At 38.2% G+C, this 10,393-nt stretch overlaps 1 pseudogene; it reads right to left on the minus strand.

The window, feature by feature from the left end:
* Positions 1-9,138: 9,138 nt before the first annotated feature.
* Positions 9,139-10,108, minus strand: LOC114207337 (cyclin-H pseudogene; annotated as a pseudogene).
* Positions 10,109-10,393: the final 285 nt, after the last annotated feature.

The raw sequence follows: 10,393 nt of genomic DNA on the forward strand, positions 1-10,393 counted from the left end.
TTTGATATATTTACTGACTTGTTTCTTGGACTATATTGTTCATTTGGGTAGCATGTACAAGGACAGAATTCATCCCCGTTGGGACTGTATACACATAGCTGCTTACCTGGTTAGTCCACTCAGGGTACCAGAATCTTGAGTCTAATTTTATAAGGTGGTCATAACAAAATATGGAAGTTTCTTTAATTGGGAAATATTGTCTCTCTTTTGTCCCCTCCTATAAGTACTACATAAACTTCATCTACATGCATATAATGAACTGTAAAGTAATTCAGTGGCTCTTGGTCTATGTGCAGCTCTAATTACCATGGGGCTGATGATAATCTCTAAGCATGTGGTAAGGGACTAGTTCTGCTGTTCTCAGTTCTTTTTTCACTATGTTCTGATGTCTGCTTCTTTCTTTGCATCCTAATGACTTATTTCTCCTTTTGCTCATGGGAGAGCCATTGGCAATTGATTTCTATAGAAGCTGTATTTTACTCCCACAGGTTCTGTGCATTGCTGGCTTCCTAGTTTTCATATTATCAAAAATAGATGTGGGCTCTTGCAAGCCTCTACTCTTTACCTCAGGGAGAGTGGCTGTGCTCTGGGTCACCTGTGTCCTCTGAGATCAGTATTATCTTGGTGCTATTGAGATGCAAGGGCATTTAAAAACCTCTTCTGTGGAAAAAGTCATTTTCTGCTCACTTTATAGAAGTTGTGCTGCAATCTGCAGTAAGCCAATGTAGGGTTATTCACAATTATGAGGTTCTTTCTTGGTTGATAACGGGAAGTCTCCAGTAGCTTAGAGGTGGCTGGGAGCTATACTCTTACTACCACAGGTAACAGGTTACAGTGGAAAAATTCTGCCATACAGGATCAAGATTTACTAACAAGCATGCACAAAACTCATGGAATGTGTTCAGTAATACTGATGCAGTCCCAGGTTTCTGACCATTTAATTGTTCCAACATAACCATGCATAATTATTAGAGATGGAGGTGACATCATTTTAGAGCAGCACTGACTTAATGTTTTGTTTGGGACAGATGTCAAAATTCTTAGGTGGTTGTGATGGTTAATTTTATGTATTAACTTGACTGGGCTTTGGGGTGCCCAGATACTTGTTCATACATTATCCTGAGTGTTTCTGTGAGGGTGTTTTTGGATGAGTTTAACATTTTTTTTAAGATTTTATTTATTTATTTGACAGAGAGATAGAGAGCACAAGTAGGCAGAGTGGCAGGCAGAGGGAGAGGGAGAAGCAGGCTCTCTGCTGAGCAGGGAGCCAGATGTGGAGCTTGATCCCAGGACCCCAGGATCATGACCTGAGCTGAAGGTAGCCGCTTAACCAACTGAGCCACCCAGGCACCCTGAGTTTAACATTTAAATGGACAGACTAAAGCAGATTGCTCTTCCTAATGTGGGTGGGCCTCATGCCATCAGTTGAAGGTCTGAATAAGGCAAACAAGCTGACCTTTCTCCAGATAATAGGGAATTCCTTCTGCCTGTCTCTGAGGAGAGACACTGGTTTTATCTTGACTTCATACTCAAACTGAAACATCAGCTCTTCCTGGGTTTTGGGCCAGGCAGCCTTCAGACTAGAACTTACATCAGGGCTCTCCTGAATCTCCAGCTTGTCTGCTACAGATCTCGTATCTTGTCAGCCTCTGTAATTGCTTTAGCCAATTCTTCATAATAATTATATATTTAATATCCTATTGGTTCTATTTCTCTGGAGAATGCTAATACAGTGGTAAAATATAAATCTAATTTCAGAATCTTAAATCTAAGATTATATCCTGTAGGACTGAGCCAATTGGGTATGTTGAATCTTATATCTGTTCTTACAAACGTGTTGGAGTAAAACATGTCACCATGAACAATAACTCCACACCCATCTTAAATGCCACTTAGTTCACTCATGAAAACACATTTTATCATCCAATATGTTAGCTTTTAAGGGCCCTGATGTTGATTGGGGATAAAAACACAAAGCTTCTTGACTAGAAACTCGAATGGTTACAGGCTGGTATAGTCCAGTCAAGGAATTTGAAATGTTCACCCAGTGCCCCTAAGTTATAGATTAAAAACAACACACACACATTGTCTGTGCTGAGGTATTTTAAAATCAAGTATAGATAATATAACATAACCAGCTCCTTACCACTAGTACACTGGCAACAAAACCCTTCCTATATAACCCACTAACTTCCTCTCAGGGGCAGTAACTTGAGACCCTCCTGTCTCATTCCATGTCCCGTATTAAGAGACTATCCAAGAACTCACATTTCATATTTTTTATAAGACCAAATATTCAGATCACACTCTATCAACACTTTTAAAGGCATTTATAGACAGGTGTCTTAATGTGACACAATCTTACAGACATGTATTCTCATCTCAGCTCACAAGCTTTTCTGAAGATAAACAGTTTCATTGCCCAAGTATAATGCATCTGGCAAAATCTCATGGAAGCAAATTTCATGGTTTCTTGGTTCCTCTGAATATATGAATTTACAGACACAAAACTGACTTTCTAGCCTCAGTTGGTTAGCTCTTTCTTTAAAATGATTCCAGTTCCTTTTCTTATTTTTTTTTAGAGAGCATGTGAGGGGTTGCCATCTGAAATGGAAGCATCAGGCATCTGGTCCCCAAGTTTAGTCAACTAATGTGCAAAATAGTTTTCATAATTCCTTAATAAACGGGCAAATTAGTTAGAAGAGGCCAAGCAGTTATTTGAGTGAGTTCCTGTTATCTGATTAAATTTAGCAGCCTGTTTAATTTGCTATTTCCGGGTTATTATAAATGGGTTCCTTTCTAGTAGGTCAGAATTTACTAATAATCTCTATGGCCTAGATGGATAGACGGCTCTATCACTTTCTAGATTTGATGACCCAGAATGTAGGAGAAGAAACAAAGATGTTATGATTAATTTTACTCTTGCATCCTCCTCCTCCTCTGCAGAAGGATTTTGGAAGCCCCTGCCAAATCCAGAGAGGCTACTGCAGGCTATGAAGGCCAGATAGTTTTGTTTTAGCAAGTTTAATATTACTTCATAAGCCTGGATACCTGGAGCATAAAGGAGAGTACAAGGCTGCAGGGTCACTGCCTTCAGGGTCTAGGTCAGAAAAAGCACACTGAATCAAAATTTCTAAGTAAGAAGAGAACATAGTTAAAGCCTCTGTGGTAGCAGGGAAGAAGTTAAGAGGCAGAAGACAAAAAGCACAATGGCATAGGGAAACTTGGCATCACCTCATCACCCCAGAAAGTAGCAGGGCTGAACTGGTTGGTAGAGATTAGAGCGCCTGCATGGGCAGAAGCCGCTGATGAAGTCCCTGTTTAATAATCAGGTCAGTAGCTGCCTGTGCATTGCGATAAGGAAATGCAAATGCCATGAGGTTAAAGGGGGAGAGTAACGCTGAGCCTTCAACTGACAAGTTCTAATTGTCCTGTAGGACTGGCAAAGGATTAGCCTCCTAAGGAATACCCTTCAAAAAAAAAAAAAAAAAGGAAACCTCAGGGCTTTCAGGCTGCTTTGAAATCTATATACTCTTTCAGTGTGTCTTGTTTAAAGGATCACTCAGCCCGGCAGTGTTTGCTGGTGTTAAAATGACTGAGGGGGAGGAGCTGAACAAATGGGCACGTAACACGCTGAATTTCAAGGTTCAGTTTGGGAAGCCATATTTAAGGCTGGTTTGTTTCTTTCTTAAAGCAGTATTGGTAACTGTTCAGAAGAGCACTCTGGAATCATGCAGATTCACATTCTAGCTCCACTACCCACTGTGTGACCTTAACAATTTCTCTGCCTTGGTTTACTTAACCTATAAAATGAAAAAAAAAAAAAAATGAGGAAACCAATGTTGAGAGGATAAAATGGTTGAAGAGTACGGAAGGCTTGGACCAATGCCCAGAGCCAACTGATTGATAACAGATTTTCGTTGGATTTCTCATGGCTCCCACGTGCTACCCAGGCTGAAAAAAAAAGCCTTTAGAATTCTATGTTTCCTCTTGACAATGAGAATGAGCACGATCGGATGGCCCCTTTCTGTGTGCCTTTTTAGGTGGGGTATTTGGGTGGAGATAATAGGAAGTTGCAATGAGACCTCCTGGGAATGGTGACACCCACAGAAGTCTACTTAGAAGAGAGTGACAGGCTCCAGCACAGATGGGATTAAGAGTTTACTGCTGTTTTGGCCTCTTTTCATATTTGGCTGAGGCAAATATGTAAAGTATTACATGTGTTACATGTCCACTCTTGGCATTTTCGTCACACTGAGGCAAATATGTAAAATATTCCATGTATTACATGTCCACTTTTGGTATTTTCATCACACTGCCAGTTCCAGATGTCACAACAGAATAACTTGGTGGTGTTAAGCTATTTCCAGAAATCTGTTGGAAAATGGTTTTCGAATGAAAGAGACCAAACACCTTACACAGCTAAACTATTACAGGTATTGTGAAGGGTCAAAATCTTTTGCTAAGTTAATGAAGTAGTAGTCTTCCACCTACAGCTTACATCACCTTTTCAGTTCGATTTATTTTCTTGCCCATTTTTTCTTCAGAATGCAAGGCTGTTAGAACCAAACTTCATTTCTTTCTGTTGAGGCACCTGTTCTATATTCATTTAGTTACTGTGTGGCATTTTTATGTTCTGAAAACCACAGTTGCTGTCATGAAATGACCCTAAGGTAATAAACCATGAATTATCTTTAAAACCTGGTAAAGGATTTTGAAGCTATAAATAAGTAAAATAATTTGCAGTCACTGTTATCAGATTTACCTAAAGAGATGATTTTGTGGCAAGATCGATTTATGACACAAATCATTGTAAAGATGGTGAATGGCTATTCCAATTCATATGTACTTTGCTTTCAAATTGGGTGAGAACTGGAGGTAGAAATTGTGGGGGAAAGCTCCAAAATCAAGTTCATTAAAGAATTAGAGAAATAATTTTAAAGTGAGCAAGCACCTTTAAGACTAACATCATGTTTAGTATAAGAAATGGGGAAGTTGCTTTAAATCTGCTCTGGAATAAAATTTTTTAAGTGCGTGTAGTACATGCATACACACTGACATTGTATACCAACAAGTACTATGTCATGCTATGAAAACCACTGAGATCAAGAAGTACCAAGAGAACTTTTTCTTTTTTGCAGTGATATGTTACCATTTCGTAACAAAGCTCTCTCTAAAGAACACCAACCAGTATATATAATGTGTAGATATACATGTATATTTGTTTATACATGAATTATGGGTGTGTGTGTATAGCCAGTCCACTGACAGTATTAGTCATTATATTTGCTTACTAAAATGACTTTTTAATATTTCCCATAGTTTCAGTCGCTTAAACATTTGGAATGGTGGGAGAAAGAATAAAATAACTGATTTTTCAGAATTGCAATATATATTTAAAAATGCATAAAAAGGGGAAAAAGGACAAAATAGAGGTAAAGAAAAGCTAAGAGATAAAAGCAAAGGAGAGGAGTAGGGTGAGAAGGAAAGTAATGGGGTATTGAAGAAAAAGAATCAGAAATTAGGGAAAGGAACTAAAAAAGAATTTGGAGACAGTCTCTCAATTACCTATGAGTGAGAGCTCAGAAATAGTTCCCTGAGGGAAGACCTCTTTGTTAAAGAATAGGTGAAAGGGACGAGAATGCTACAAGCTTCTCTTAGGATTGAATACCTTACGGGAAGATGAAATCTTGCCAATCACCTATAAGTACAGAAAAGCAGACTTGAAAATAGTCCTTAAAAATGATCATTTCTTATACTCCACCTCCTAAAATACACATAATTTGCTTCCTTTTTATTTATTTTTCCCTGTAGCCCTTTAACTGTTGGAGATAGAATTTGCCCATGGTGTCCTATAACTTACATTGGGGATTTATAGTCCACTCACCCAGTAAGTCTGAAGGCAGGTATTTGCGGGCATTGCACCCGCTGCTAAAAGGTATCCGAGTCCAGGTTTCTGAGACTTTTCTTGGCTTTTCATTAATGGTCTTAAGCTGGCTGTTCCAGCATCAGCTCTCATACTCTCACCAGGCCGAAGGAAAGGAGATGGTAAAGGGTAAAAGGGCATGAATATGCTGACTCTACTCACTTGAAAGGAGATTTCCAGGGAGATCTGTCAGCTACTTGTACTTATATTTACTTGGCCAAAATCACATTACTTGGCCTTTGCTGTTTGAGAGAAGGACAAGGTAATGCAGGTTTGTAAAACTGAGCCCTTTGGTTGCTGCCCACACAATTGGGTTGTCAGTAACAAAAGGGAGAAGACCTCTCCTTTTGAATTAAGTAAATTAAATTTACTGAAACTAAAATAATATGACTGGCTTTACCATTTTAAAGTAGTACATTTTTTAGTGAATACCTATGTCTTATAAAAAAAAATCCTAATGCATAACTCAATGTTTGATAATGACTACATTTTCTTTTCTTATAATATATTCCCGATAATCACTGGGAAAAAATTGAAAACCTAAATACAAATGAAGTGGTGCCTGGGTGGCTCAGATGGTTAAGCATCAGCCTTCGGCTCAGGTTGTGATCTCAGGGTCCTGGGATTGAGCCCCTCATCAGGCTCCCTGCTCAGCGGGGAGTCTGCTTCTCCCTCTCCCACTGTTCGTCTCCTTCTGTCCCTCTCCCCTGCTCATGTGCTCTCTCTCTCTCTCAAATATAATTTTTAAAAAGAAAGAAAAATAAATAAACTACTTACATGAATAAAATCAACATGAATAAAAAAAGATGAAAATACTTCTTGCATCAGTGGTATGGATGTCCACAGTCTCTGGAAGCATTAGGAATTTAATTTTTAAAATTTAAGTATAGTTGACATACAATATTATATTGGTTTCAGATATACAACATAGTGATTTGACATTTATATATATTACAAAACGATCAACATGAAAAGTCTAGTCACCGTCTGTCACTATACATAGTTATTCAATATTATAGACAACATTTTCTATGTTGTACTCTATATCCCTGTGACTTATTTTATCTGGAAGTTTGTACCTCTCAATTCCCTTCACCTATTTAACCCATCTCCCCCACCTCCTCCCCTCTGGCAAACGGTATTTGAGGCTGTTTCAGTTTTGTTTTATTAATTTGTTTGGATTTTTAAATTCCACATGTAAATGAAATCATATATAGTATTTGTCTTTCTCTGACTTATTTAACCTAACATAATACCCTCTAGGTCCATCCATGTTATAGCAAATAAGATTTTATTCTTTTATATCTGAGTAACACTCCATTGTATATCCCTATGTACGTATATACCATATCTTCTTTATCCATTCATCTCCCAGTGGACACTTAAGTTGTTTCCATATCTTGGCTATTGTAAATAATGCTACAATAAATGTCTTTTTGAATTAGTGTTTACATTTTCTTCAGGTAAATACCCAGAAGTGGAATTTCTGGATTTTGGTATTTCTATATTTAATTTTTTTAAAGATTTTATTTATTTGAGAGAGAAGGAGAACACAGAGTGAGAGAAGCAGACTCCCCGCTTGAGCAGAGAGTCCAATGTGGAACTCAATCCCAGGACTCTGGGATCATGACCTGAGCCGAAGGAAAGCACTTACCCAGCTAAGTCACCCAGGCGCCCTCTATTTTTAATTTTTGAGAAACCTCCATAAGGTTTCCCACAGTGGCTACACCGATCACAATCCACCAACAGTGTATGAGGGTTAGCTTTCCTCCACATCCTTGCTGACATTTGTTATTTCTTGTCTCTTTGATGCTAGCCATTCTGACAGGTATGAGGTGATATCTCATCGTGGTTTTGATTTGCATTTCCCCAATGACAAGTGATGTTGAACATCTTTTTATATGTCTGTGACCACCTGTATGTTTTCTTTGGGGGGGAAAAAAGGCTATTTAGGTCCTGTGCCAATTTTTTAATGGGATTATTTTTTAGTGTGTAGTTGTAGAAGTCCCTTATATATTTTTGTTATTAACTCCTTATCAGATATCTCATTTGCAAATATATTCTCCCTTTCAGAGTGTTCCTTTATTTGATATATTAATGGTTTCCTTTGCTGTGCAAAAGCTTAGTTTGATGTAGACCCTATTTTCTGTTTTTGATGTTGTTGTCCTTCCCTCAGTAGAAAGATCCAAAAAATATTGCTAAAACCAATGACAAAGAGCTTATTTTTTTGCTATTAATATGTTGAACACTTAGTGTATGTAAGCCCTGTTCCCATTAATCCTAGGAAAAGTGGGCATTATTTTCCCCATTTGCTCCTTGGGAAATTGGCACAGAGAGCTTTAGAACTTGACCAGAGTCACGGAAGTGAAATAGGCAGCCAGGATCATATCCAAGTATTTTAGTACCATACTCTGCAGTTACATTTTATATCAACTCACTTCAATTTGAATTAAAATTCTTGAACATATTTAATTTGAAAAGTTCTCAGTAGCTATAACACCTGTTTATATGGATTCACCTGAGTAATGTGTTAGTAACAAATGGTATGTTCAGTTTCAAAACTATCTACTGACCTATACCAGGTTTTTATCTAGACCAATATTCAAGACTACGTATTTGATTTCTTCTTCAGAACTTATTTGGTAATGTTTTCAGGTAACTAATTGAGGACAACAAATACTGATTATGATTACCCTGGGTAACTGGCTTTCAATTTCAGTTAAAGCACTTGACAGTTGAAGTGCATTTTGTAGTTCAGTAGTTACATACAAGAAAGCTAAGTATATCACGGTGACATTTAAGAAGGCATTTATAAAGGTTTCTAGAGGGCAAAAAAACATTCTCTAGCGTATTTAAAGCTGATTACTCGTTTTTATTTTTTGTGACCTTTCTTTGTGCTTTTTTCCCCCTAAAAAACAGGTTTGCTTCTTTTAATTTGTTGAAAACAATATAGGCATATAAATTATAGCTTTGACTACTGTAGACTGATTTGATATTAGTCATGATGGGGCAAGATGATTTAAACCAGGTGCTATTCTGGCTCCTTTCAGAGGTTTTATTTAACATAAAGCTATCCTGAAAGGAAAAAAATAACATAGAAAAGTTTAATATACTTGATGCTTTCATATTATTTCATTTTTCAATAAAGTTAAATGCCAGATATGCTTCATCCTTCTGTTGATTGGTAGCATTGGAAAGTCAGTTTCAAATGGTTAGAGACAATCTACCAGGTCATCGTCAGTCCATTCTTCCTCTTCATGCTTGGGTTTCTTTGAGACCTAATCATCATCTTCATAGCCTCTCCTCTTCTTCGTAATTATGTTAAGGGCAAGCTCAGCAGAGTGACATCTCTCCAGCTTCTGTTTCAGAACAGCAACTTCTTCAGATCTGGGTAGCTCATATTTTTTACCAAGTTTCTCATACTTTTCATTATATCTAGTAACTGTGACAAGCAAGTTCTGTTCTCTTTCACCATCAGACTTTCTGACAAATAACTCTCCATAGTAATTCCTGCTCGAGATGCACTAGATAAAATGGCAGTCAGGACAATTTGGGAAGGTGTGTATAAAAGGTAAGCATCCCTCAATGCAATTCTATTAAGAAAGTCATCAGCTATTTTCCTCAACATCTCTGGATTCTCCGTCATGGGATAGTGAGTCTTTAAATCAGTGAGAAAGCCCTCAAAGGGTCTATAAGGATTGTGGACAATAAGGTAGAAATTAAGTTGCTGTATAAGAAGTAGTTCATATGCCAAAATCTGTTCAAGTGCCTCTTCTTGCCCAAGAGGACTCTCCCACAGATTTCCAGCGAACTGTGGACTAGATACATTGAATTCATCTACTTTGCAGGCCAAAATTCACAAGCTAGCATTATTATCCAGGGGTGATATTCTATTACTGAATCATGAAGATAAAAACGCTTGAAATACATACAAGCTGTACCCACAACAGACCTTGGCATTGCTGGCTTAAACACAGAATAGAATTCTAATAATCTCTTCTCATAGTATTTGCAAAGCATCATTTCTTCATGAGGCTCAAGGAAGACTGGATCATTTGGAAGAAACTTCCCATTGGCCAGCACTTTGCATTTGAATTTGCAGTTGGTGTTGGCCCACAGTCGTGCCAGCTGCCCCTCACTGGTGAAAGTCCAGTGCCGCTTCTGGCCACTGTGTTGGTACATCACAAAATCCTAAAGCAGGCCCAGGAGTCTGGACAAAAAGACCCCAAACACCACAACCCCGTGGGGAAAATAAGCACCTAAGTCGTCATCGCAAGCCTGTGGAAACTGAGGGCATCAGTTCAGTCCAGTCAGGCGCATTTATGTTAAGATCATAGAGCTTATTTATTTTTTTTTTAAGATTTTATTTGATTGAAAGAGTGCGAGCTCTAGATGGGGGAGGGTCCAAGGGAGAAGCAGACTCCCCACTGAGCAGGGAGCCCCACGCCAGCCTCCATTCCAGGATTG

The sequence above is a fragment of the Eumetopias jubatus genome, unplaced genomic scaffold (assembly GCF_037043125.1).
Source record: "Eumetopias jubatus isolate StellerSeaLion01/CBP00866 unplaced genomic scaffold, mEumJub1_p1.0 scaffold_3, whole genome shotgun sequence".
NCBI lineage: Eukaryota > Metazoa > Chordata > Mammalia > Carnivora > Otariidae > Eumetopias > Eumetopias jubatus.